This window comes from Ranitomeya imitator, chromosome 6 (assembly GCF_032444005.1).
Source record: "Ranitomeya imitator isolate aRanImi1 chromosome 6, aRanImi1.pri, whole genome shotgun sequence".
In the NCBI taxonomy this organism is placed as follows: Eukaryota; Metazoa; Chordata; class Amphibia; order Anura; family Dendrobatidae; genus Ranitomeya; species Ranitomeya imitator.
The window spans coordinates 435283830-435310766 of NC_091287.1; the positions used below are offsets into that span (position 1 = coordinate 435283830).

At 42.4% G+C, this 26937-nt stretch overlaps 1 protein-coding gene across 1 annotated transcript in view; it reads left to right on the forward strand.

The window, feature by feature from the left end:
• The first annotated feature begins 360 nt into the window (after nt 1-360).
• Nucleotides 361-26937, forward strand: part of FAM110B (family with sequence similarity 110 member B) — a 170473-nt gene continuing 143896 nt past the window's right edge. Inside the window, exon 1 of the mRNA XM_069731376.1 lies at nt 361-504. The gene's annotated coding sequence lies outside the window, so the exon portion shown is untranslated. The remainder of the gene's footprint in view (nt 505-26937) is intronic.

Here is a 26937-nt window from a genome sequence, read left to right on the forward strand (position 1 = left end):
CGTGATAGCCAGAAAAATCGATGTGAATACTTTTCTGCCCGGTGATGACAGAAGTATTCTCGGAGTGACACCGTTATTGGCTAACCAGAAGATAATATAGGCTTGCAAGATTTTTTTTTTGTAATCCTGCCTGAAGTAGGAGCCTCTGTGCTCTGAAAGCTTGCAAACACACATTATTTTCTGGTTAGCCCATAAAGGTGTCACTCTGAGAATACTTCTGTCACATCGATCATCAAAAAGTATTAGCAAGTTGTGGAGATGTGCAGACGTCCCGCTAGGTGGCGCTAGACCTCTCAGCCGCCAAGGTTAAAATCCCAATAAAACAGTAAAAAGAAGAGGCATTTGTGGATCCCTCCCCCTCCCCAGGAAGTGGAAGGGCTGAGCTGTTCCTGCAGGCTGGAGGAGGCTTTCATTCACGTTTCCAGTGCTCAGTGCCTGCTCATCAGCAGAGTCCTCTCACCTTAGTCTCATCTAGTGCAGAGCTGCAGCCTGACACCCACCAAGGTGAGATCATTTCTGGGGCTCATTTGCTTTGTCTTGGATGTCAGTGTAGAGTCTGAGTGATTTGCCTTCATCTGATCAGCTGTGCATGGCCATAAATCTGCCAGGGCATGGAGCTGCACGTGGGCCTGCAGGGGTTAACAGCTGGGCTCTGCAGTTGTCACCTTGTCTGTGACAGTGTGGGACTAATGCCCCCATGTGTGAGCAGCAGGCTCAGGGTCTGCCATTGATGGCTCAGTGTGCTGGTTCCTCTCCCCTTTGTCAGTGGCTCCTGTGCTGCTTGTGCAGGGCCAGTAAGTGCTGAAGAAGGTTTATCTCAGGGACTTGGCTGCATCTTCCCTTCTGTTCACATAATGGATGGTCAGAAGCTCCTACAGGTCCATGACATGGGAGGCTGTCACTGCTTCTTTGTTCTTGGGCTTCTGTGATGAAGCAATAGAATAAGTGATAGTTATATTCTGGTATGGAGAAATCCCTCATTAGGTGTGATCCTGTTATAGTCTGGTATGGAGAAATCCCTCATTAGGTGTGATCATGTTATATTCTGGTATGGAGAGATCCCTCGTTAGGTGTGATCATGTTATATTCTGGTATGGAGAAATCCCTCATTAGGTGTGATCATGTTATAGTCTGGTATGGAGAGATCCCTCATTACGTGTGATCCTGTTATAGTCTGGTATGGAGAAATCCCTCATTACGTGTGATCGTGTTATAGTCTGGTATGGAGAGATCCCTCGTTACGTGTGATCGTGTTATAGTCTGATATGGATAGATCCCTCATTAGGTGTGATCATGTTATATTCTGGAATGGATAGATCCCTCATTAGGTGTGATCATGTTATATTCTGGTATGGATAGATCCCTCGTTAGGTGGGATCGTGTTATAGTCTGGCATGGAGAGATCCCTCGTTAGGTGTGATCGTGTTATAGTCTGGCATGGAGAGATCCCTCGTTAGATGTGATCGTGTTATAGTCTGGTATGGAGAGATCCCTCGTTAGGTGTGATCGTGTTATAGTCTGGTATGGAGAGATCCCTCGTTAGGTGTGATCGTGTTATAGTCTGGCATGGAGAGATCCCTCGTTAGGTGTGATCGTGTTATAGTCTGGTATGGATAGATCCCTCGTTAGGTGGGATCGTGTTATAGTCTGGTATGGAGAGATCCCTCGTTAGGTGGGATCGTGTTATAGTCTGGCATGGAGAGATCCCTCGTTAGGTGTGATCGTGTTATAGTCTGGTATGGAGAGATCCCTCGTTAGGTGGGATCATGTTATAGTCTGGTATGGATAGATCCCTCGTTAGGTGGGATCATGTGGGAAACCATGTTCATACCTAATGTACATATTGGAAACGATGATAAATATTATAGAATTCCATTCAGTATTATGTGGTGTAAATCTTCCTATGTATGATGTAAATCTGATTATTCTCTGGGACATTTCTCAGCAGAGTCTCAGTTTACAGCTGTTAGCAAAAATAAGGTTTCTTGAAGGAAAATGGATAAAACCCTCCTCCTTTATGTCTGTGTCTGGCACTATGCCAGGCAAGTTATAAGAACCTCTGAGTGCCCGCGGGCTCTGAATGCCGTGTGCCACGGGGTCTTTGTTCCAGCCATACTTGGAGTTTGGCTCACGGACCCCGATTTTCGGACTTCTCTCCAGAGTTGGTGGCCAGCGGTTTCCATTACTGTGTTCTTCATTAGTCTAGAACTGATTGTTAATCAGGATATTATGGTCTCTCCATGTGATTTCTGGTGCGCCAGTGTTCGTCTTGGGTTGTTTTTCCCCATGTACGCCTCATGAGCTTGGATTTGTGACTCTGTGAGTGGCTGGTGGCCATGAGTGGTCCGTGTTTACTACTCTGTATTCCAGACGTTTTACTACTTGTTCTGCGGAGGGATTGAGCAGCTCTAAACCCCTACTAGATCCAGCTCGGTCCAGGTTTTCTATACATCTTCTCACCCAGGGCTCCAGCTAATATAGGAATTGTCGTTTTATTTATTCAGTCTTTTCTCGTGATAGAGTCATTTTATTGTGTTTCTAAGAGCGTTGTAACCTCATAAAAGGGCTGTGTGGGAAAAGCGAAATATGGCTAAAAAACAAAGCTCTAGAGTCTAGACCTAGGCTATGCTCATTGCTGATCTTCAGCCTCTGTTCTTCTTGAGGACGGACGACGTGATGTCATTGGCTGAAACAACTCTTCATAATGTGAGGTTCATGGGACTGATATATAACAAAGTCCACTGCTAGACCCCGAGCTTAAAGGGACGCGGTCACATTGTGCACCGTCTGATCTGCAGACAGTATGGCGTAGAGAAGAACGAGCGCACAATGATGGCTTGTTGGGAATGATTCAATATACGGTAACTTGTGTTTCATTGCTTTGTATCCTTACGAGTCCAGTTGTCAGACCTACACGGTTATTGACAGCTACCAGTGCACGCACAGTCATACAGGGAGTCATCCCGGAGTCGGACCCCCAACTGAACTCGTGTGCAAACACCAGGGATTCCACCATTGAATATAATACAAAGTTTTACTGAAACTTTTCCTCCAGAAATGTTATTCAATCTGGTCATCTCCTGCCTGCAGATATGATACCATTTTCAGCATGGCAGGTTCCCTTTAACCCTGTAGCACCCACCCGTAGAATAGAGTAGCTGTATAGAGAATCTGTCCTGGTGGGACACATACTGAAGATCAGCATTGATGCCTGTCTGTCGCTGTTGCAGTAACACCGATTGCTGTGATGGGTTCTAGCATCTGTCAGGAAATCGAGAATCCATTACCGTAGTTGATATATAGAGAAGGAAATGAAGAGTAAGTGGCGGAAAACATTAGTTAAATCCCCTCTCCATAGTATATTTCCATGTAGACTTTCGGCTGCACTGTCACTTTGGCCACGACACAGGTTGTACAGCCAAAGATCTCTGTATGCTGCGGCCACATTGCAGAATAGTGCTCTGGAACCCCCTGGTACCGCCACAAAGAAGTCGCAAAACAATCTGGGTCTGACGTTTTCCAACTTGTTTATCGCAGTACCTTGTGGATTGCAATGTGACCATCTTCACTTACGTTGTGCTGTGATGTTTGGCTTCCTGTTCTGTGTCGCGGGCAAAGTGGCCACAAAGCCTAAGGCTGGAGTCACACTAGTGTATGGCATCGGATGCGATATGCCAGTGACACGCGGCTCCTGCTGTGCTGCGCGTGAGTGCCCCCTGCTCCGATCCTCCCGCGTGAGAGAATCGCAGCACAGGTGCGGAGGAGATGGAGAAAGTGTCTCACACGCAGCCATAGACTTCTATTGTTGCGTGTAAGAAGCTTTGCCGCCGAATCGGCAGGAGAAAATAATCGCAGATGTGCAGTGCCCCATAGTATAACACGGGGCCGAGTGCTATGAGATGTTTTATCGATTCGCACTCAGCCGTGTTATACGCTTGTGTGACCCCGGCCTAAGGCTGTAGTAGACAAAATGTAGACTCCATTGAATCGATGTTGACAAAGCCTAAAAGATTAATCCAGTTTACACGGCCTCCTTCCAAGTAAAACATTTCTCCGTGTCCAAGTCAGATCTCACTCTGCCATGCAAGTCAATGAGTGCGTGAGAAACATTGGACTGCACTCGGATGACATCCTAGTGCAGTCCGATTTCTGATCACTGACACAATGGAGAAGATGGAGACATTTTGTTCTCCATCTTCTCCACAGTGTTCTCCGATTCTCTCATGTGAAAGAATCGGATCACACTAAGCCGACACTCAGATCAGAGTATCATTTGCATATTCTTCCCAATTCTCCCGGATGATAGAATTGATGACAACCACGTGCACTTGGCATTACTTGGATGTGTGAGTCTGCTCTTAAGCCCACTTCACATATACATTGAAGGCTTCATTTCACATTTGGCCAAACATATTGTAGTATTCGGCGGTATTTTGTCCAGTAAAAAGACTGACTTAAGGTTGGAAATCTGGTAGACTACATTATAATGCTGGTGTCCTTCATTACATGTATATGGCACTTCATATACAAACAGGTCCCTGTGTATACGCTGAGGTAGCAGTACTTACCTTACGGATTCTCTATGTAATGGGTTCCAGTGTGGACATGGTGTGTTGCTACTGATGTGATAAAACCTTTGATGTCGTTGCTGTCGCCAGTGATTACTTGGAGCAATGAGGGACTAGTACAGAGAGGGGCATGAATCTTATCACATCAAAGTGACCACCACAGTGCCAGGCGGAATCCCCAACTAACCCAAGTGAAGTCCATTGGATACTGGTGAGATCCATCGTATGGCAGTGTTTTGGCATCTTTTATGCACAGATGTGAGTAGTCTATATCCGTGCCATTGAAGTCCAACAGAAATCAAGTTGGTAAAGGTTTATTTTTAAATTTGAAAGTGATATCTAATATATTTCAATATGTAATCCGTATCTGTTCTGCTACAGGGCCATTTACACTGCATTGTTCCATTGTAGACATCCACGGGGCTGTGGAAGGTCGTTATGCTGCTTTATATTACCGGGGCATTTCCATATCTGGCCCATGGGGACCCTGCAGAAGTGTTTCATTCTACTACAGCCGGATCCTTATCGAGTGTCTCAAATCTGGCGCACATCTGTCACAACATTCAGTAAAATCCACCTCCTGGTACTTTGTGCAGAAGGAAACAGCTGTAATGGAGAGAATGGGGCCCTGTATATAGTGATTAAGTAATGAGGCTTTCCCCATTAGCTGTATCATGTTATACATTCACCATGATATGGATATTAAGACGTAAGAGCAGAAACAATACCGCAGTGTATGGGCAGTATGGAGCTCATACTTTGTAACGCTAATTTTTTTTTTTCTTTAAAAGTCATGGGAAGGTATTTCATGACTTTATTCTAAACAGATTGTCCCACTGGCGGATGCCAAATTCCTTCCCATGTTCCCTTACAAGATCTTCAGGATGATTTGTATAATATTTACTGTTGCCCACCAGCATGCATTGTATTATCATTGGTGAAATGTTTGCACAACGTATTTTACATGTTTACATTTTTTACATTTCGATATCTATGAGCTATGCTGTGGGCACTCTGACCTTTGTGGGGTTTGTCATGGATATTTCTATGTGTTTTTGTGAGGACTTTTTTGGTTCTTGATTTTGAAATACGTCCAAATTTGAGAAGTTTCATCAACAACTGAATTGCGTAAATGATTTTTACCACTGGACCTACACCAGCAGATGACATGGCTCCCAAAACCATCATTGATTGTGGAAACTTCACACTAGACCTCAAGCAGCTTGGATTGTGGCCTCTCCACTCTTCCTCCAGATTTGGGACCTTGAATTCAAGGTCTAGTGTGAAGTTTCCACAATCAGTGATGGTTTGGGGAGCCATGTCATCTGCTAGTGTAGGTCCACTGTGTTTTATCAAGACCAAAGTCAGCACAGCCGTCTACCAAGAAATCTTAGAGCACTTCATGTTTCCCTCTGCCGAAAAGCTTTTTGGAGATGAAAATTCCATTCCCCAGCAGGACTTGGCACCTGTCCACACTGCCAAAAGTACCAATACCTGGTTTAAAAACAACAGTATCACTGTGCTTCATTGGCCAGCAAACTCGCCTGACCTTAACCCCACAGAGAATCTATGGGGTATTATCAAGAGGAAGATGACACACTAGACCCAACAATGCAGAGGAGCTGAAGGCTGCTATCAAAGCAACCTGGGCTTCCATAACACCTCAGCAGTGCCACAGGCTGATCGCCTCCATGCCACGCTGCATTGATGCAGTCATTGATGCAAAAGGAGCCCCGACTAAGTATTGAGTGCATTTAATTAACATACATTTCAGTAGGCCAAAATTTTGGATTTTAAAATAATTTTTCAAGCTGGTGTTATAAAATATTCTAATTTACTGAGATAAAGACTTTTGGGTTCCCATTGGCTGTAAGCCATAATAATCAACATTAACAGAACTAATCACTTGAAATAGATCACACTGTCTGTAATGACTCTATATAATGTATTTTTGTATTGAAGAACTGATATAAATTAACCTTTTGATGATATTCTAATTTTTTGAGATGCACCTGTACATATTTTTTTTAGAGGGGGCATCAGTTAGAACCCCTGCTATGGGGCTTCATTATTTCTGCTCTTAGTAAAGCTGCCAGACAAGATTTCCATGTGATTTGCCTGGGAATTACCACTATATTTGGAGGTAAATGGTATTTCTGGAGTTTCCTTTTAAGTAGTTCAGACAAACCCTTACATATGGTGGCAAACAAAAACATTATAGAATTGTAAGCCAACTAAACCACTCAAGGAGTGGAAATTATTTTTTTTTTACCTTCAATAATGAGTTTGAGAGACAACAGTGCTAAGACAAAAGTAGCCTGTGTGAATTCAATCTGTTTTAGTTTCTCTCTGAAATATAAATTTTATGGTGGATTTTGTGGTGACCTCCAACCAATGATGCACGTTCAGAATGAGGACCATGTGGAATGAATTACATGTTATAAGGCAGTAATGTGTTTTGGGGGAAACCAAATTCACATTCATTCATCTGTGTGGTCCCGATTGGCTTCCATAGTACAATGACGTGGTCCCATCTGCATTGCTCCTCTTTTGATGGAAGCCTCCATGTAAGAAATCTGGAGTTCCATGTAATCTAATAGTGTAGCTGTCTAGTCTGGACCTCAGAGAGGTTACATAATAGAACATGAGCTATGAAAGGTATATTATTTCTTATTGGATTTATCCTAAGTGAGCGGAAGGCAACAAAATAGTTAATGGGAAAACCGTGAAATCTAGAGCTCATGCACATTGCGGAACCTCCAACTCTGAGTCCTTGGGGCTTTTCAAAAATCTATGTCCATATTGTAGAAACAAGCCCGTTCCCTTGCATTAAGTGTATTTTTTTTAGTCGTAGAAATATACCGTAATCAGCAAATCTGCCTCAAGTGATTATACCTGGTTATGAAATTTTGCATGACTGTGCCCCTTTTTATAGGGGTTATGCCCTTTCCATGACTTTGTTTCCCCAAACCATGAAAGTGCATCTGGATGTTAACACTGCTTGAAGATGAGCCGTCTTGGCTGTAGCCACAGGAAAACTTCTGGAAGTGCTGTTTTCCAGGAGGTCACTGGAGGCTTATGCAACCCTAGGGGATTTGCCAATTCTTCTGGAAGTGTCTGGCCGCCTTCTAGAGTTGGCTTTTCTACCTTAAATATTTGGTTCGGTCACAGAAGAATTTTGGTTCAGTGCCAGTGTATCATGTCCTGAATTAGTGTAGATCAGGGCTCCCCAACCTGTGGCTCGCGGCCCCATGAATTGCGGCTCGCGACTGTCTGCAGGCTTGATGCATTAGGTCCAAGTCTAGCAAACGGGTATGAAGACCGCATCTCAAAATGGTGAATTTTGTGAGTAGCCCTGCACAGAATTGCAGATATGGATGCACATTTACTGGTCTTAAGGGTTTAGAGATGTTTTAGGTATGAAATGCTGGAGGTTTGTACTACCTGTTAGAGGAGGTTCTCAAAGCTGGATGTGACAGTGTGTTGGGAGAATACTGAATGGGGGTATTGTGGGAACCCCTGGATCTCAGTGTACTGCTCTGGAGTGATTTCTGTGGAAAAGCTTTGGTTATCATTATATCTGTAATGGGGTCTCTGGTTGACACTACTTTTGAAAGGGGTGGGAGCTGGATGTGGCTCGCGACCCTCTCTGTGCTGAATGTGGCTCACGACCCTCTCTCCAAGCTGAATGTGGCTCTCAAGGTCATAAAGGTTGGGGACCACTGGTGTAGATGATCACTATACATTGTTTCTGCGAATAACCGGCCCGGTATCTTTCCAGAATAGTTGTCCTTTGATGTTTGGAGTAATATATGCCATTAAACTTCCATTCATGAGATCTTCGGTATATTCTGCAGAGTCAGTTGGCGTACGTCAGACGTCCCGCTGGAGTGATGTAATATATAGTACTTTATGTCAGGATCGGAGAGAGAATTAATTTCAATTTCCAAGCATGTATTTATTGGATACCTTACACTTGGCCCGCGGTCTTGTGGCTTGCATGCGTCATAGGACATGCTCCCTAAGCCAAATAAAATTCTGCAATTAGTAGTACGCATTGCCAAGTCTTGATAAAGCGGCTTCAGAATTTTTATGTTCGGAGTATGATGCCAGGGCATATAATTAGAGGAGAATAATTGTAAGGCTCCACGGTGTTGTCTTTCAGTGTATGAGAGCAGAGCACAATTACTGCACTATAATTTATCATCCCAGGAGCAAGTTGCTTGTGCATATTCTCTTTTTAAGTAGGGCTGGAAAACTGATGAACATTTTGTTGGAAGGGAAACAAATGGGGTAACTGGGAAAGCGGCTATTATGTCAATTATACTTTCAGAAAAGGAAACTGTACTTTTGTCCCAATAAAGCTGCTGAGTCTTTTGCAGTAATAGCTACAGGTAAATCCTACGTGCCAACTCTCGCGAAACATGTGGAAGGCTACCAGAAAAAAAGTGACAGCTTCCGGGACCAGATGATTTGGCAAATATCCCTAGTTCCACTGAAGCCTTCCGATAAGCAGAACACCCTGAAAGATTCCTGGCGTCCGGACATATAGTCAAGGAGACTCGCTCATTTACAATGGCAAAATTTAGGATCATTTTTTTTAGGATGTGTTCAGTGTTTTGTTGACTTGGCTTTTCATGCAGATTCTGCTTTAAAATTCACATGAAAATTTTCTTCAAATTCTCGTTCAATGAAATGAGCTTCCTATTTGTTTCAATGGAAAAATGCTCCTATAATGCACATGGTGGGTTTTCCACTTGGAAATATAATGAAGGCTGGTTCTTCAGGCGTTTCTGCTGAGGAAAAAAAAAAACGCATCAAATTTGAGTTCGGAATCACTTGATGCAGAAAAAAAATATGCCATACGCAAAACAAACCATCATAAAACATGTAAAAAGACCTTGGCCTGAAAACCCACATCTAAAGTCTCTGATAGATTTATATAGGGACAGCAAGTAGGTAAGTAAATAAAACACTTCGGATCAGACTACAGTTTTTGTTGTCTGTTACCATGGAGAAAGATGGGTTTGCACGCTTAAAACTGAGATAGTTGGAATTACGGTAAGACTATATGAAAAAAATCTGAGTGCATGCGAGGCCACGTTCTCAAGATGGATATGGGGCCCACACATAACCAATTGTGGCAGATCCTTTGGACATGCCATAAATGTCCCAGATAGAATACCACATCAATCTGCCCATGTATTTCACTGATCTCCATCTATCTGATTGGCTGCGATGTAATACCATGTTTCCGCTGTATTTTAGCTGTTGTTGAACTAGGATAATCACAGCTTATCTGTACAATGTGGGGGAGTATGTGCCACCTCAGAAATGGTTTCATTGCAAATACTTAACTGTTTTGGGGTCTCCTATTGATGGGAATTTTTCTGATAAGACAACACTTTGAAATTTTTTTTTAAAGGGGATCTGTCAATGGGATTTGCCCTATAAAGTAATCCGAGCATGTTTTCAGTCTCCCAAGTGTGATGAAGTGCCGTGTTACATGCAGAATACTCTTAGCCCAGTCACTCATCTCTGCAGTTCACTGGTATCGCCCCTACAATAGCATGGTGGACAAATCAGAGATGGAGAAGGGGGGGATTCTGATTCTCCCACCTCTCTACAGGGATGAGTGACAGCACTCCCACTATTTTTGGAGCTTGATAAATTCACCCTACTGACAGGTAACCTTCTAAAGAGGTGCGGTATTGATGACCTATCCAGGGACAGACATACTTTTGGTGCAACTTGTGCCACCGCACAGGAAGCCAGGAGGTAAGAGGGGCACTTACACCTCCAAAGCAGATGAAATTATGCGTTATGATGAGCTTTTGGACTGAAAAGGGCCCATATAGTGTGCTTGAACAGGAACAGAAACCCAGGCTGTCTGTGTTGACCACTGGGCTATCCATTGAATAGGTCTTTAATATCAGGTTGGTGAGGCTCAAACACCCAGAAGCCCCATCAATCAGCTGTTATTAAATCCCAACAGAGGGATGGAGCGGTGCTGCACCGCTCCGGTCAATGTGTGCTCAGTACTGCACATCTGCTCTTATTCTCTTGCATAGGACAGGTCATCAATATAAATGGAGCACCCCTTTAAAACTGACAGAACTATGCATTGACGGATATGCAAAACTACTCTGCCCATGTCAGCCAACCAGTCTTCCCTCTGTGTAGTAGAAGTAGTAGTAAAGCAAGTTGGAGGAGATGCCAATTTCGAGTCTGCCTCTCATGTTTTTCTGATCTGTTGGAAGATTGAGAAGCCATCTTCCCCAATATGCTTAATACACTAAGTTCTTAGATCTCCAGCCGTGAAATGACCCAATATTGATTTCAGCCCTTGTGCTGTTGAGAATGTGACATATGGAATGTAATTCGCCATACTGTCACTGCATGAGTTACAGCACGAGCTATCGGACATGTCATCCAAAAGGAAGGATTTACTAATCCTATTACAACTCCAGGACATCCTGGCACAGATAACATGGGATATAATTCTATTTTTCATTAAATGCTCTATTAGCCGTCCTATTTACAACACACCGAGATGTGTTTGTTGCATTCTAAACTTTTTTCCTGAAATTTCTACCATGTATGTAGCGTATTTGTATGAAAAAAAAAAAAGAATATTTCCACTTATTAAAAATTGATCATGATAGATTTGACATAAATTGCTGCAGCCATTTCTAACTATTCTCTGCGCCATCTATCAGATTATACCTGTATGTTCTACAAAAAAAACAGTACAGTATTTTTCTGGCATAATTAAAATAATTCTGACTTCAGATTTCACCATTTAAACTGCATAACTTCTGAAATAGATTTTAGACTTGTTGAGACTGGTGTATTTGCTCTGCAATCCATGTTACAATGGCTGTGTAATAATGAAAATTATATTTCGAGTCCCCTTAATATTAGAGATCTCATTAGTCCACATGGATTCACTATGCCCCCACCCAGTCTGACAAACGGCTGCAGCTTGTACTGTGCAGTGTGAGATGTCATGAGCAGCAGGGAGGAGGGACACTGAGGAGCTGTCAATCAGGATTAGGGTCCAGATATTGAGAACCCTTCTCTCTGCTAAATTTCTAAAACTTAACATGGATAAAACTCCCCGGTCCTGCAAGCTCGCTGCTTCGGGGTAATTCGTGACTCCGATCTCTCCTTCAAGCCACACATTCAATCACTTTCCACTTCCTGCTGACTCCAACTCAAAAATATCTCCTGGATCCGCTCATTCCTCAACCAAGAATCTGCAGAAACCCTAGTCCATGCCCTCATCATCTCCCGCCTCGACTACTGCAACCTCCTGCTTTGTGGCCTCCCCTCTTAACACTCTCATACCCCTTCAATCTATCCCATGCTCTGCTGCCCGACTAATCCACCTATCCTCTCGCTATTCTCTGGCCTCTCCTCTCTCTCATTTCCTTCACTGCACGACCAGCTCTACCCTCACCTACTGTACCCTCACCCATCCCTCACGGGCAGGGTCCTCTCTCCTCCTGTACCAGTTGGTGACTCATTTTGTTTAAGATCATTGCACTTGTTTTTTTTTTTTTTTATGTATACCCATTTTCGCATGTAAAGCGCCATTGAATAAATGGCTATAATAATAATAAATAACCTGCAGGGAGGAGGAGACACTGGAGTTTGCAGGTTTTGAATTTATACTTTGAGACATGACTATAGTCATTCTGGCATGGATTTTCACTGCACGTACACCAGCCTTATGTCACAGATAATTTTCATTTATGTATGGAAATTGTATTGTGAAATCTGGGGACAGATTAATTTTTTCCTGACACTTTTAAAACCTGCAGTAAAGCTTACTCCTACGTTGGATTGAGCCGTATTTTTATCATATGAAAACGAGTGACCTTTTGTATTGTATTTCTTGCATCCCCCTTCCTGGTCTCACTGATAATTCATGTGATTATCCTAAAAACTGTGCTTTAAGTGACCATTATGAGAGTGGGGATTTTTTTTTTTAAATGTAGACTTTTCTTACGTAAAAATTATTGTCCCTTACCTGCCTTTAGATCACATCTGACCAGGACTTTAAAGGGAATCTGTCAGCAGGTTTTTGCGCTGTAATCTGAGATCGGCATGATGCAGAGACAATGATTTCAGGGATGTGTCCCTTAATAGGCTGTGTGCTGTGTTTCCATACAATGAATGTTATATCACCAGACTATCACTGTCAAGGCTAGCTCCCTCATGCCAAGTGGTCTGACCACGTAATCTCCTCTGATAGGCAGCTTACTGTCTATAGACAAGCTACATAGGGCCGTGGTCAGCTTTTTGAGATCTGCTACATCTAAGGCCGGTTTCACACGTCAGTGGCTCCGGTATGTGAGGTGACAGTCTCCTGCATGGTCCGTGTGGTACCCGGGCGGCACACGGCTGCCGCACGTGTGCCACACTGATGTTCACGGTAAGCACACAGACACGGATAATTCCGGTACCGATTTTTTTTTTTTTTTTTTTTTTTTTTTTTTTCCGGTACCGGAATTATCTGGACGTGTGAGACTGGCCTAAAGCTCTGTTACAACCTCTGCACCTAGTAAACTAAGTGATACGTTGCTGCAATCGGGATCTCTTTTTCAACATTGTTGCTGTCAGATGATGTACCAAAAACCTGCTGACAGATTCCCTTTTAATGTTAGAGATTAATTGGATCCTTTTATTGAAAATTGCCAAAATGCATTTCACTTACCGGCATCAGAACTGGTACTTTGTCATGTTGATTTGGATAGGCCGGGGCTCTGGTAGGTATTTTGTTCTTTACTTTGTAAAAGACATTGAGTGGAAAATCTGCTTCTGGATTGTCTCCAGCGCTGCTTTGCATGTTTTCAAACTTTCTGCTTTCATGTGATTTAACACTTGGCATATTCTCAATAGATAGATGCCTAGCTTGCATTTTCATGCTGTGCCTAAGACACTCTTAGCAGTTTGTGTACATCCCGGCTAATTTGTCATGCCCCTTGGGGTCCATATACTTGGTCCAATTTGCTAATTATTGGAAATGTCAGATGTAGGTGGCGTTGGCATGGGAAAACTTTCTTGAAGTTTTATTTAGCAGCTTTGTCTTTGCTAATTTCAACAATCTCTGCCCCTGTTTGCAGCCGTTCTGGGAGTTCACGATTCATTATAAATACATTTGTTTTATAGCATTGCAGCTTTAACTTCTACTCATTACGTTCAGCCGAGGGTATGATGGGCAGGAAGCATATGGCCATCTCAATAGGACCCCTACGTAGGGCCACTATTTCTTTTTCTTTGTATAGTTTAATTAACTAAATGTTACAGAGGGGGAATCAAGTCCACAGATGCAGATACCTACAGTAGCCCTAAATATGTACCCTGGCTAAAAGAGTGCAAAGCTAAAGTTCTTCCATAACCGTGCAAACTTCATACATCCCCCTAGGTGTCCCCTGCATCACTGAACTCCCGAGGCTCCAGTGCCATACTGTCCCCGTCCAGCATTATCTGTGAGCACAAATTCACTTGTGTCTGTGCTACTAATTCATTATGATTGAGAAAAAATAGGCGGAATGTTTACACCTAATAAATGTATTATTTATTGTATTTACGTGGCACCATTAATTCCTCAGCACTTTATACACCTCATCTCCACGGTCTCCATTGGAGCTCAGAATCTAAGTTCCCCATCAGTATGGTTTAGAAGTGTGGGAAGAAACTGAAGTATCTGAAGGAAACCCACAGGGAGAACATACAAACTGATTGGAGATGCATTGTTGGTGGGATTTGAACCCAGGACCCCGGTGCTGCAATGCTAACCACTGCAATCGCCTAATGAATTCGCAAAATGTTTAAACAAACTTTTAAAACCGTGGGATGTGCTGCCAAAACCATTATATTTTACCATCATTCTGTGTGCATTGAATGATTTATGATCTATGCCAACAAATGATCGTCAACCGACTTGGAGGTAGCCAATCAGCAGTTGTTTCATGGGTTAAATGGGTCATTAGAGTAAATGGTGTTTTCAGGGGAAAATGCCAAAAGGATTCTGTAAAGGTATGAGAAAAGCTGCACACTTGCTCTGTGTGTGTATATATTATATATTGAATTTTAATTCCTCCTTGTGTAAAACCACCGGTAACGTTATGTGCACACAGCATTTTATTCAAGCAGATAAACCCGCTGAGTTTTTAAAATGAAGACCGTTCAGGAAACTGTGTTTTTTTTTTTTTTTTGTTTTTTTTTTTTTCTATTTGTGGGGGGTTGTTTTTTTTTTTTTTTTTTTATATTTTTAAAATATCCTTCAAGATTTTAGAAATCTCTAGCTGCTACATAAGCCCCCAAAATACTGTCGAAACACTCAAAAAGAAGCCTGGGGGTCTTCTGAGCTTCTCCATTGACTGCTATTGTAAAGTGTAGAGCGATCTCAGAGCAGAATATTCCTGAAGAATGGTCAGATCACTTTTTTTTTTTTTTAGCCGCTTGGCGTCTTTGGAAACCTAAAGCTGTTAATATGCTGAAAAGACTGAACATATGAAAGGCAAGTTCTTTGAAAAGCATTCTTTAGAACATTTTTCAGGAACTTTTTGTTTAGGTGGTTTTTGAAGTGAAATCCACCTGGTAAAAAGAAAATTTATGTGCACATACTCTTGCAATTTTTTTTTTTCCCTTGATATCAACGTTTATCAAATTTTCACATGATGGCGAAAGATTCTGGGGGTGCTATGACCACTATTACTGGGGTCCCAGGTCTGTTGTGAGCAGGAGTGTGTATTAGGTTTAGTCTGCACATTACCAATCCTTACAACTCTGAGGTAATGAAAGGAAGACTGGCTTCTGTAACTTCTGTAATGTGTGCACGCTATGGATTAAAATTAATATATACTGTCCTAGTATATATGAAATAAATTATAAAGTGGATCGTAACATATTGTTACTATCTATAATGGCTTCTGTGAAATTAATCAGGGTCTTAGGCTTCTTTCACACTTCCGTCGGTACGGGGCCGTCACAAAGCATCGGCGCGACATACCGATGGACGTTGTGACAATTTGGCACAAAGTGGGCAGCGGATGCAGTTTTTCAACGCATCCGCTGCCCATTCTAAAGTCCCGCGGAGGAGTTTGCGGAGTTCCGGCCGCACATGCGCGGTAGGAAATGGCGGACCTGACGTACGAAAAAAACGTTCCCTTGAACGTTTTTTCGTGACGACGGTCCGCCAAGACACGACGAATCCAGTGCACGACGGACGCGACGTATGGCCATATGTCGCGATCCGTCGGCAATACAAGTCTATGGAAAAAAAAAGCGCATCCTGCGGGCACATTTGCAGGATGCGTTTTTTTTTCCCAAAACGACGTCTAAAATGACGCAAGTGTGAAAGAAGCCTTATATAAAGTGGTAATGGGTTGGTTAGAGCAGCCCGAGGCGGTTATTCGTTAATGCGCCCGTCACTCACGAGCCCATGTTATTGACATTTACATACAAGGCAAAAAACGCTTATCATTATTGAGTGAGGAGGAAGTGATGGGAAACTGCCCAGAGATAACAAACACTTTACAGAGGGATAAAACCTATTTATTTTTCACATCACCGAGCAAAAGAGAAGTGTTTGCAAACTGAAAGCATTCCTGTTTACCTGCATTGAGGGCTTCGGGCACGCCTGCACAGGGGGCCATCCTGCTGGCATGTTGGGCGCCACAGTATCTCCTACCGGCGCCATCCTCGGGGCAGCTCATCTATGAGACTGTCTTTAGTATCTCGCTCACACAAGTCTGCAGCCCCATGAAGAGCTTGTCATCGCAGCTTTCTGTCAATTCAGGTGACTTCTCGAAATAAGGTGTGGTTTATATACATGAGGAATAACACGATTTCTGGCCATTAAATTGCTTGTATCCTGAATATTTCACCAGGTTTCCCTGCTGCAGGCGCTATCTTTCAAATATCTCTAGTTTCTGAGCTATCCAGAAGAGACTAGCTGCAATTATGTCTCCCATAGTGTCAGACTGGGGTGTTACAGGCCCACCAGTAACCAACTCCAACGCCCCACTTTTTTAGCTACATGCAAATGTGGCATTTTCCACAACCACAAATTTTATATCACAATGAACTGGGTAGATTAATAAGATGCTTCCTTTGTCTGTTCATAGTAATTCCAGAATATTGTGCCAAGTACTGCTCATATAAGAGGGTGGTGGCCCACCGGCGGATTTTACTGCTCTCCTGTGGGCCAGTCCAAACCTGATCCCATGCACAATTTACACAGGCATGAGGGATTCCTGCTGTCTTGTCTCTATAGTAAAATAGTTAGTAAGGCCGAAAAAAAGACATTTGTCCATCCAGTTCAGCCTATATTCCATCATAATAAAGCCCCAGATCTAGGTCCTTCTACAGAACCTAATAATTGTATGATACAATATTGTTCTGCTCCAGGAAGACATCCAGGCCTCTCTTGAAATGTAGCACACAGAGAAGCAGCAGCATGGAGGATATCTTACAGCAGTACTGAGCAGCATAGCTGTGAATCCAGCGCTCTGGTAAGGTAAACTTTCAGCAGTCTGTACCCCTTACTGACACATTTCCCCCCCCCCCCCCCCTCCTCAACCTTCAATAAGCCGCTATAATCCAGTCTGCCTTGTCTTGATAAGAACTGATTTTAGCAGTTTTCCAGAGTGAATAGTATGGGAGGAGGTGATGAGTGGCTGGCAAGTTGATTAAAAATACTGTTTGCATGTCTCTGATAAGATGTTCTGCAAAGTTGTGTTTTTTGGGTTTTTTTTGCATTTGCTTGTACTATGATTGGTCACTGTTTCAAACATTGCACAATTCAAATCCACAGAAATGAAGTTTTATTTTAATCTATATTATTTTGCTTTTTGTAACATACTGTACAATATATAAAACCTTTTCAGTCATTGCTGTCCCCACAATCCCCCAACACCACCTCTGGCATATCTCGCATAGTATTATCAATAGGACTTTAAAAATATAAAAAGAAAAGCTAAGGTACCTTTTTATAAATGGATAAATGTGTCCATTCATGAATTTGTTAAAGGGACATCAGCCGATGTTTGAGCCACCTGGGTTGTATAGTTGGTAAGCCAAACCTCCGACTCCTCAATTTCCCTGACCTCTGGCTCCACAGCACTGGTCACTACTGAGCACATACATAAAGTGCAGCACAGATTCATCTCAACTGGAAGCCAAGATCCTTAGATCTGGATTAAAACAGACATTTATAGGACATTTCATAACTTTCCCAAATTATAGTGAAAACATTCATGTCCTGCATTGTACTACTGTACCCAATTTATTATACAGCTCTGGCAAAAAATGAGACCACTGCAAAATGATCAGTTTGTCTGATTTTTCTGTTGTATAGATACAGGTGCATCTCCTAAAATTAGAACATCATCAAACAGTTAATTTATTTCAGTTCTTCAATATGAAAAGTGAAACTCGTATATTAGATAGTCATTACAAATAAAGTGATGTATTTCAAGTGTTTATTTCTGTTAATATTGATGATTATGGCTTACAGCCAATGAAAACTCAGAAGTCATTATCTCACTAAATTAGAATACTTTTTAACACCAGCTTTAAAAAAATGATTTTAACATCCGAAATGTTGGCAAACTTAAATGTAGGCTCAGTAAATGCAGTCAATACTTGGTCAGGGCTCCTTTTGCATCAATTACTGCATCAATACGGCGTGGCATGGAGGCGATCAGCCTGTGGCACTGCTGAGGTGTTATGGAGGCCCAGGTTGGTTTGATAGCGGCCTTCAGCTCATATGCATTGTTGGGTCTGGGGTCTCATCTTCCTCTTGACAATACCCCATAGTTTCTCTATGGGGTTAAGGTCAGACGAGTTTGCTGCCAATCAAGCACAGTGATTCTGCTGTTTTTAAACCAGGTATTGGTACTTTTGGCAGTGTGGACAGGTGCCAAGTCCTGCTGGAGAATGAAATTTCCATATCCAAAATGCTTGTCAGCAAAGGGAAGCATGAAGTGCTCTAAAATTTCCTGGTAGACGGCTGCGCTGACTTTGGTCTTGATAAAACACAGTGGACCTTCACCAGCAGATGACATGGTACCTCAAACCATCACTGATTGTGGAAACTTCACACTAGACTTCAAGCAGCTTGGATTGTGGCCTCTCCGCTCTTCCTCCAGACTCTGGGACCTTGATTTCCAAGGTCTAGTGTGAAGTTTCCACAATCAATGATGGTTTCGGGAGCCATGTCATCTGCTGGTGTAGGTCCACTGTGCTTTATCAAGACTAAAGTCAGTGCATACGAGTACCAGGAAATTTTAGAGCACTTCATGCTTCCCTCTGCTGACAAGCTTTTTGGAGATTTTCATTCTCCAGCAGGACTTGGCACCTATACACACTGCCAAAAGTACCAATACCTGGTTTAAAAACAACAGTATCACTGTGCTTGATTGGCCAGCAAACTCGCCTGACCTTAACTCCATAGAGAATCTATGGGGTATTGTCAAGACGAAGATGAGACACCAGACCCAACAATGCAGACGAGCTGAAGGCTGCTATCAAAGCAACCTGGGCTTCCATAACACCTCAGCAGTGCCACAGGCTGATCACCTCCATGCCATGCCGCACTGATGCAGTAATTGATGCAAACAGAGCCCTGACTAAAGGTACCTTCACACATAACGATATTGTTAACGATATCGTTGCTATTTGTGACGTAGCAACGATATCGTTAATGAAATCGTTATGTGTGACAGCGACCAACGATCAGGCCCCTGCTGGGAGATCGTTGATCGCTGAATAAAATCCAGAACTTTATTTCGTCGCTGGACTCCCTGGAGACATCGCTGGATCGGCGTGTGTGACACCGATCTAGCGATGTCTTCACTGGTAACCAGGGTAAACATCGGGTAACTAAGCGCAGGGCCGCGCTTAGTAACCCGATGTTTACCCTGGTTACCATGCTAAAAGTAAAAAAAACAAACACTAGATACTTACCTACCGCTGTCTGTCCTCCAGCGCTGTGCTCTGCTCTCCTCCTGTACTGGCTGTGAGCCGGAAAGCAGAGCGGTGACGTCACCGCTCTGCTTTCCGGCTCCCAGACAGTACAGGAGGAGAGCAGAGAAGCAGAGCGCAGCGCTGGAGGACAGACGGCTGTAGGTAAGTATCTAGTGTTTGTTTTTTTTTACTTTTAGCATGGTAACCAGGGTAAACATCGGGTTACTAAGCGCAGCCCTGCGCTTAGTTACCCGATGTTTACCCTGGTTACCGGCATCGTTGGTCGCTGGAGAGCGGTCTGTGTGACAGCTCTCCAGCGACCAAACAGCGACGCTGCAGCGATTCGGATCGTTGTCGGTATCGCTGCAGCGTCGCTAAATGTGAAGGGGCCTTAAGCATTGAGTGCATTTTACTGAACATACATTTCAGTAGGCCAACATTTTGGATGCTAAAATTATTTTTTCAAGCTAGTGTTATAAAGTATTCTAATTTACTGAGATAATGACTTTAGGGTTTTCATTGGCTGTAAACCATAATCATCAACATTAACAGAAATTAACACTTGAAATAGATATTTTTAATGGCTCTATCTAATGAGTTTCATTTTTCCTATTGAAGAACTGAAATTAACTTTTTGATGATATTCTAATTTTGTGAGATGCACCTGTATATTTTTGAGTAAAATGTATATTGTTCTTTTATTCTGTAAACTTCTGACATGTCTCCGAATTTCCAAGCAATAAATTTATTTTTTTTTCTGAAAAGGAGAAATGGTAAAAAAAAAACAAAAAAAAAAACAGTGCTTTCAGACCTCAAATAGTGCAAAGAAAACAAGTTCATAATCATTTAGAAACAACAATACTAATGTTTTAACTCGGGAAGAGTTCAGAAATCAATATTTTGTGGAATAACCATGATTTTTAATCACAGCTTTCATGAGTCTTGGCATGCTTTCCACCAGTCTTTCACACTGCTTCTGCTGCAAAAATGTAAGCAGTTCTTCTTTGTTTGATGGCTTGTGACTATCCATCATCCTCTTGATTACATTCCAGAGGTTTTCAATGGGGTTCAGGTCTGGAGATTCGGCTGCCCATGACAGGGTTTTGATGTGGTGGTTTGTGATGAGCGAATATACTCGTTACTCGAGGTTTCCCGAGCACGCTCGGGTGACCTCCGAGTATTTTTTTTTGTGCTCGGGGATTTAGTTTTCATCGCTGCAGCTGAATGATTTACAGCTACTACCCAACCTAAGTACATGTGGGGGTTGCCTGGTTGCTAGGGAATCCCCACATGTAATCAGGCTGGCTAATAGCTGTAAATCATCCAGCTGCGGCGAAGAAAACTAAATCTCCGAACACTAAAAAATACTCGGAGGTCACTCGAGCGTGCTCGGGAAATCTCGAGTAACGAGTATATTCGCGCATCACTAGTGGTGGTCTCTTAATTTTTGCCAGAGCTGTATATTTTAGGAGCCAGAGTCAGTCCATTTTGTACCGACTCCACCAAAATGGACACCGACTCAGACTCTACGACTCCAACTCCACAGCCCTGAGAGCCACTCGCTTCCATCTCAGAAGTGAGCAGTTCCAATAATATGCTCCGCACACTTACGGCTCCCCCTGTTAGGCAGCATGTCAATCGGACTGACCTTGGAAGTCCCGCTCCATCACATCAGAGTGAACTGAATCCCCTGCAGCAGCGGTCTGTGACCACTCTGTATCGGGGAAGAACAACGCCATGCACAACAGGCAGATAAGTTGCAATTACCTGCCTATTTATTATTATTATTATTATTATTATTATTATTATTATTATTATTATTTATTTATATAGCACCATTGATTCCATGGTGCTGTACATGAGAAGGGGTTACATACAAATTACAGATATCACTTACAGTAAACTAACAATGACAGACTGATACAGAGGGGTGAGGACCCTGCCCTTGTGGGCTTACATTCTACAGGATGGTGACCTGTTAGTGCTTAGATAGAAAAAAAATTATTATTTTTTTAAAGTCCCGGATACCCCTCTTAACTTCCCAGGCGGAAGTGAGTGGCTCTGGACATCAGCAGATGGCCCCTTTTTAACTTGTATAATTAGTTACCAATTCAATTCACTCTTGAGCCATCCAGGAAAAAATGTTCTCCGAGATTAAGATCTTGCATTTGTCTTGGGATACTGTATCTCAAGCCATTATATTGAGCCGATGGATCTGCAGAGATACGGTTTACTATTTTCCGCTTTCACAACTAGCTTTTAACATGTGGAAGTGATTTACATATTTTTGTATGTGTGTCATGTTTCTTCAGGAGCAAACCTCACGGGAAACTATTTATGCAGACGTGATCTTTTCTGTGGTATATCGATCAAGTCCATCAAATGGATCCATCAAAAAAGTTTAAATTTGCATATAGTAAGAATATGTTTGGATTTTTTTTGGACAGTTATGGTAAATTCTCCCCCTTTCTTTCTTATCCCTCTCATCTATTTTAATTGGTTATATCCATCTCGGCCTTTCATTGCTGAGACGAAAATAGCTGCTTAAGTCCTGACCACCAGAGAAGTCGCCCTGAGCACAGCTGCCCTTTTCTGTTGGCAGATCTCCTGTAGACTTTTTCTGTAACATGCCAGTAGTGTTTTCCAGAACTCCCCTTCATTTCTATGGAGGTTGTGCAAACAGCGAGACTCATCTGAGCTCTGCTGTAATCATAATTCCAACCCTGCCCTGGTGGTCAGTTATTCATTTTTTCCCCTCTCATTCACGAAAGGCCCAGATGGGATAAACATATAAAAACGCTTAAACGCATACATATGCATCCCATCATTTATAATGCATTCCGAAGCATGTTCATTAATTTTGCGTTTTTTTGTGGATTTCCCACTATAATATTGCAATGGGAACTTCCGAAAAAAAACGCAAAAAATCCGGAAAAAAAAAAAATGCATGCGGATTTCTTGCAGAAAATGTCCGGTTTTGTTCAGGAAATTTCTGCAATAAATCCTGACGTGTGCACATAGCCTTAAAGGGAACCTGTCAGCAGGATTGTTCTCCATAAACTACAGACATTGTCAGGTCGGCACAGTTCTACTGATTACAAAGATACCCGGGTTGATGAAATCCGTCTTGTGGTTGTTGTTTAATCTTTATTTGCAGTTTTTTTGCCGTCACTCAAGGGCGGAGCGTGTGGCTGCATGTATTGCTATGCGGCCGCACACTCGATGGCAATGCCAGGTATTAACATGCAAGACTCGGCCTTATTTCTCGCATGTGCGATCCCGGCCTAATCAGTATAATGGCGCCGACCTGACAGTGTTTGTAGGTTACTTAGCATAATCCTGCTGACCATTTCGCTTTAGGCCTCTTTCACACTTTTTTACAATCCGTCAAAATGTTGAAAAGACGGATCCTGTGCAGAATGTAAAAAACTTATGCACTGGATCCGTTTTTTTGATGGATCCGTAGCGTTTTCCAAGCGACCTGACCTGTAGCATCGCTTGGAAAACTGATTGACAGGTTGGTCACACTTGTCATAGTGTTTGACAAGCGTGACCAACTTTTTACTATTGATGCTGCCTATGCAGCATCAATAGTAAAAAGATAATGTTAAAAATAATAATAAAAAAAAAAAAAATCTTGATATTCTCACCTTATGGCGGTTCCCGATGCTCCCGTTCCCAGTAATGCCTCGCGAGGCACACGTCATCACAGGTCATTGTCTCATGTCAGGTCATGCCCTTGTGCAAATCCAGAATTTTGATCTAAAGTTTAATATTTTCTTATCGTTTGCCGCACATCTGTTCTATGAATGTGTTGTTTTTTTTTTTTTCTTTCCAACTTAATTTCCATACTTCCTCTACTGTTTTCGGCTCTGTAGACAGGTAATTTTCCTGGGCCATAATTTTTGGTTTTGACGATAGAGGTTTTTTTTTTCTCTATTTTAAACTTCCATGTACAATGAAGGAAAATACAGCCTTCCTTAGGATTCATTCAGATGCCTTTATTGGATATATTTAAAAAAGGATTGTTTTTCAACAGGGTTCTGGGTCTAATCACCGTAACATCTGTTTTCTCATAAGCAAAATCAAAAATAATTCCAAGCTTCTTTCGATCATTAAATTACGTTTCCACGATGGGTATTTGGTGACTTTTTGATGTTGCAGATTTTTTTCAGCATTACCACACCTATTCATGTAAATTGGGTTTTTCATACGTTATTGACACTGCAGTTTTTGTCATTTTGGTGTCGTGCATTAAATCTGCTTTTTTATGCTTCCTGGTATTTGGCTTTAATAAAAGTTTATTTAAACAGTCAAAAATGTACATGTGATTTTTTTTTTTTTACCTGCGGATTTTCCACATCCCCATTCACTTACTCAGAACTGTATTTTTGACACCGTGAAAATGGCTGGTGTCAAAAACTCGCCAGAATCTCCTTGTGGGAATGCAGCCTTAACCATAAAAACTGGACAGCGCATGGCACAAGTTGATGGCCTCTTAGTGCATTTAGTTTTTTTTGTTGTTGTTTTTTTCACTTCAAACCAGAAACACCAATAAGTTAGATAACCAATGAATTCACTTATGTTTGGTCATTAAAATACTTTTATAACCATACGTATTCTTAGATTGTAATGTTCTCACAGAACCAACAAGACTGAAGGCCGTTTAAGGTATCTGACCACTCTCAAAATAAAAAGTTGGGTTAACCCGTCTCTGCATGTGTCTAAGGCACACGAGCTTAGATTCTCTCATCATCTGTGAGAATTGGGTCAATTATGCTAATGACACTGATCAGAGTTTGAATGAAGTGTCAGCTTATTACAGGGCCGGACTGGGACTAAAATTCAGCCCTGGCATTTGAAGTTACACAGGCCCACTTGTCACATGGTGACTGTATAATATCTTTGTACACTTGTAGGCAGGGCCGGTTTTAGGCAAAGTGGGACCCTACGCCAAGGCAAAGTTTAAAATGGGGCCCCAAATGCTAACATATTGCACATACAGGAAAGATATATATCTTGGTACCATGTTAGCCAGTAGATAGAAAAATATTTAGAAATGAGTTAATTTCTAAATATTTTAACATATTGCATATCACACAAAAGCATTTTGGTTGTATTTACAAGCGCTGAGTTCAGGCCGCTAAATGAGTTTGATTGACAATACTGAAGTTGTTCAATGCTTGTTTCCCAGCCTCTTTACACCAGCTGAGGAATAATGATGGGACAGATCGATCACTAATACATCACTAACAGATCACCATACAGTATCATGTTATCAGCAGCACATCTACAGTTTACACCAGCGATGTGCTGCTGAGAACAAGTGTTTTTTGCTGGAACAAAAATCATCTGAATATGCAGCATTTTACTTGTTTAGTAAAATACACCCCATAGTCCTCCATATATTATAATGTGCACCACAGTCCTCCATATAGTATAATACACTCACTATAGTCCTCTATATATTAAAATACACTGCTCAGTCCTCCGTATAGCATAATACACTCCTCATAGTGCTCCATATAGTATAATGCACCGCCATAGTCAACTTGTACAATTCACTTCCCATAGTATAATGTACCCCTTAGTTCATATAGTATAACATATTCCCCATAGTCCTTGATACAGTATAATGCAGCCCACATATACTATAATGTAGCCACCACCCTACAGAATATAATGCAGCCACCCCAGAGTATAATGCAGCCACCCCATAGAATATAATACAGCCACCCCATAGAATATAATACAGCCCACCTCCCCATAATGTATAATGTAGCCCCCATAGAATATAATGCAGCTCCCCCATAGTATATAACACAGCCTCCCCCATAGAATATAATAAACCCCCACAATAGTATATAACAACCACATGGTATATAATATACCCCCATAGTATATAGCACAACCCGCAAAGCAGATAACACAGCCCACGTAGCAGTATACAGCACAGCCCACGTAGCAGTATACAGCACAGCCCACGTAGCAGTATACAGCACAGCCCACACAGTAGTATGCAGCACAGCCCACACAGTAGTATACAGCAGAGCAAACATAGTAGTATATAGCACAGCCAACATAGTAGTATACAGCCCCCCCTAGAATGGCCCCAAAGTCCAGTGAAAAAACAAACCACAAGCTCCTCACCTTTCCTCATGCCCTCGTTGCTCCCTGCTCCTGTCTCGGCGGCTGCCGCTGCACTGCCTGGTGCACAGTGAGTGCGCGCGCACCCGCAGTGTCAGAGGCAGAGCGTCGGGGAGTGATGGGAGAGGGAGCGTCAGGTGATGCTCTCTCCTCCATCATTGCGTTCAACTGTACTGGCGTCATAGACGCCGGTATAGTTGAATGCGGCGGCGGCACTGGGGGGAGGGAAGAGTGAGTCGGCGTGCAGCGGCCCACTACTGGCACCGGCCCTTCTGGCATTTGCCAGAACTGCCCGATGGCCAGTCCGGCCCTGGCTTATTATGATCCAGTTTTCTCAGAAGAGAGAACAGGACCACGCTGTGAGGAGAAGATGGAGAACAAAATTTCACCATCTTCTTCATTGTCGGAGTCCTCAGAAATCTGCCTCATCCAAGTGCAGTCTGATGTTTTCCACGCACCCATAGATTTCAATGGGTGAGTGTCTCCCGATTTCTGAGTGAAATCGCAGCATGCTGCGTTTTTGTTTTTGTTTTTTTCTTTCCACAGACCGGTTCTTTCAGTGAAAAAATATCAGTCTTCAGCACTGTCCCATTAAGTAAGATTGGTCCAAGTGCTGTCCGATGAAAAATCTGATAGCACTCGTCTGATTTTATACACGCGTATGACGCTGCTCCAAGTTTGGGTTCACACGAGCATATTTAATTTTTCGTATACGGATCACAATGCCCAGACTAACTGCAGGTCTCCTGATCCAGACTGACAGCCTAATACATATCTTGAGTGAACCCGGCTGCATTTATATGTTGCAGTCACTTTTATTTTTGAAATTATTATTTTTTTTATATTGCAGTGAATTCACTGGTATTACAGTGGGTGCGATGTGGAAACGGTCTATATGCGTAATTTAAAGAGTGACTATCATCAGATCAAAAGTGGCGAGTTTTTTGCGCTTATTTTATTACCACTGCATTGCTGAGCAATCTTTTTTAGAAAGTAGCACTATACAAAAAGCCCATATCCTTTGAGCTGCATGTAACACAGGAGCAGCAATCACCATGTGTCACCCTTATGCAGCACCTCTTTAAATATTTTTAGCTTGTCCATAGATGATAAAGCTGCGGATAGTCCTCATTCTTCTCTGCAGTGACGTAAAACAACCCTGCATAATGGAGTAGCTGCTGAATCAGTCTGGCACATTCAGACTCGAGCCCCTGTGCCGACTGCTGTATACAGTGCTAAA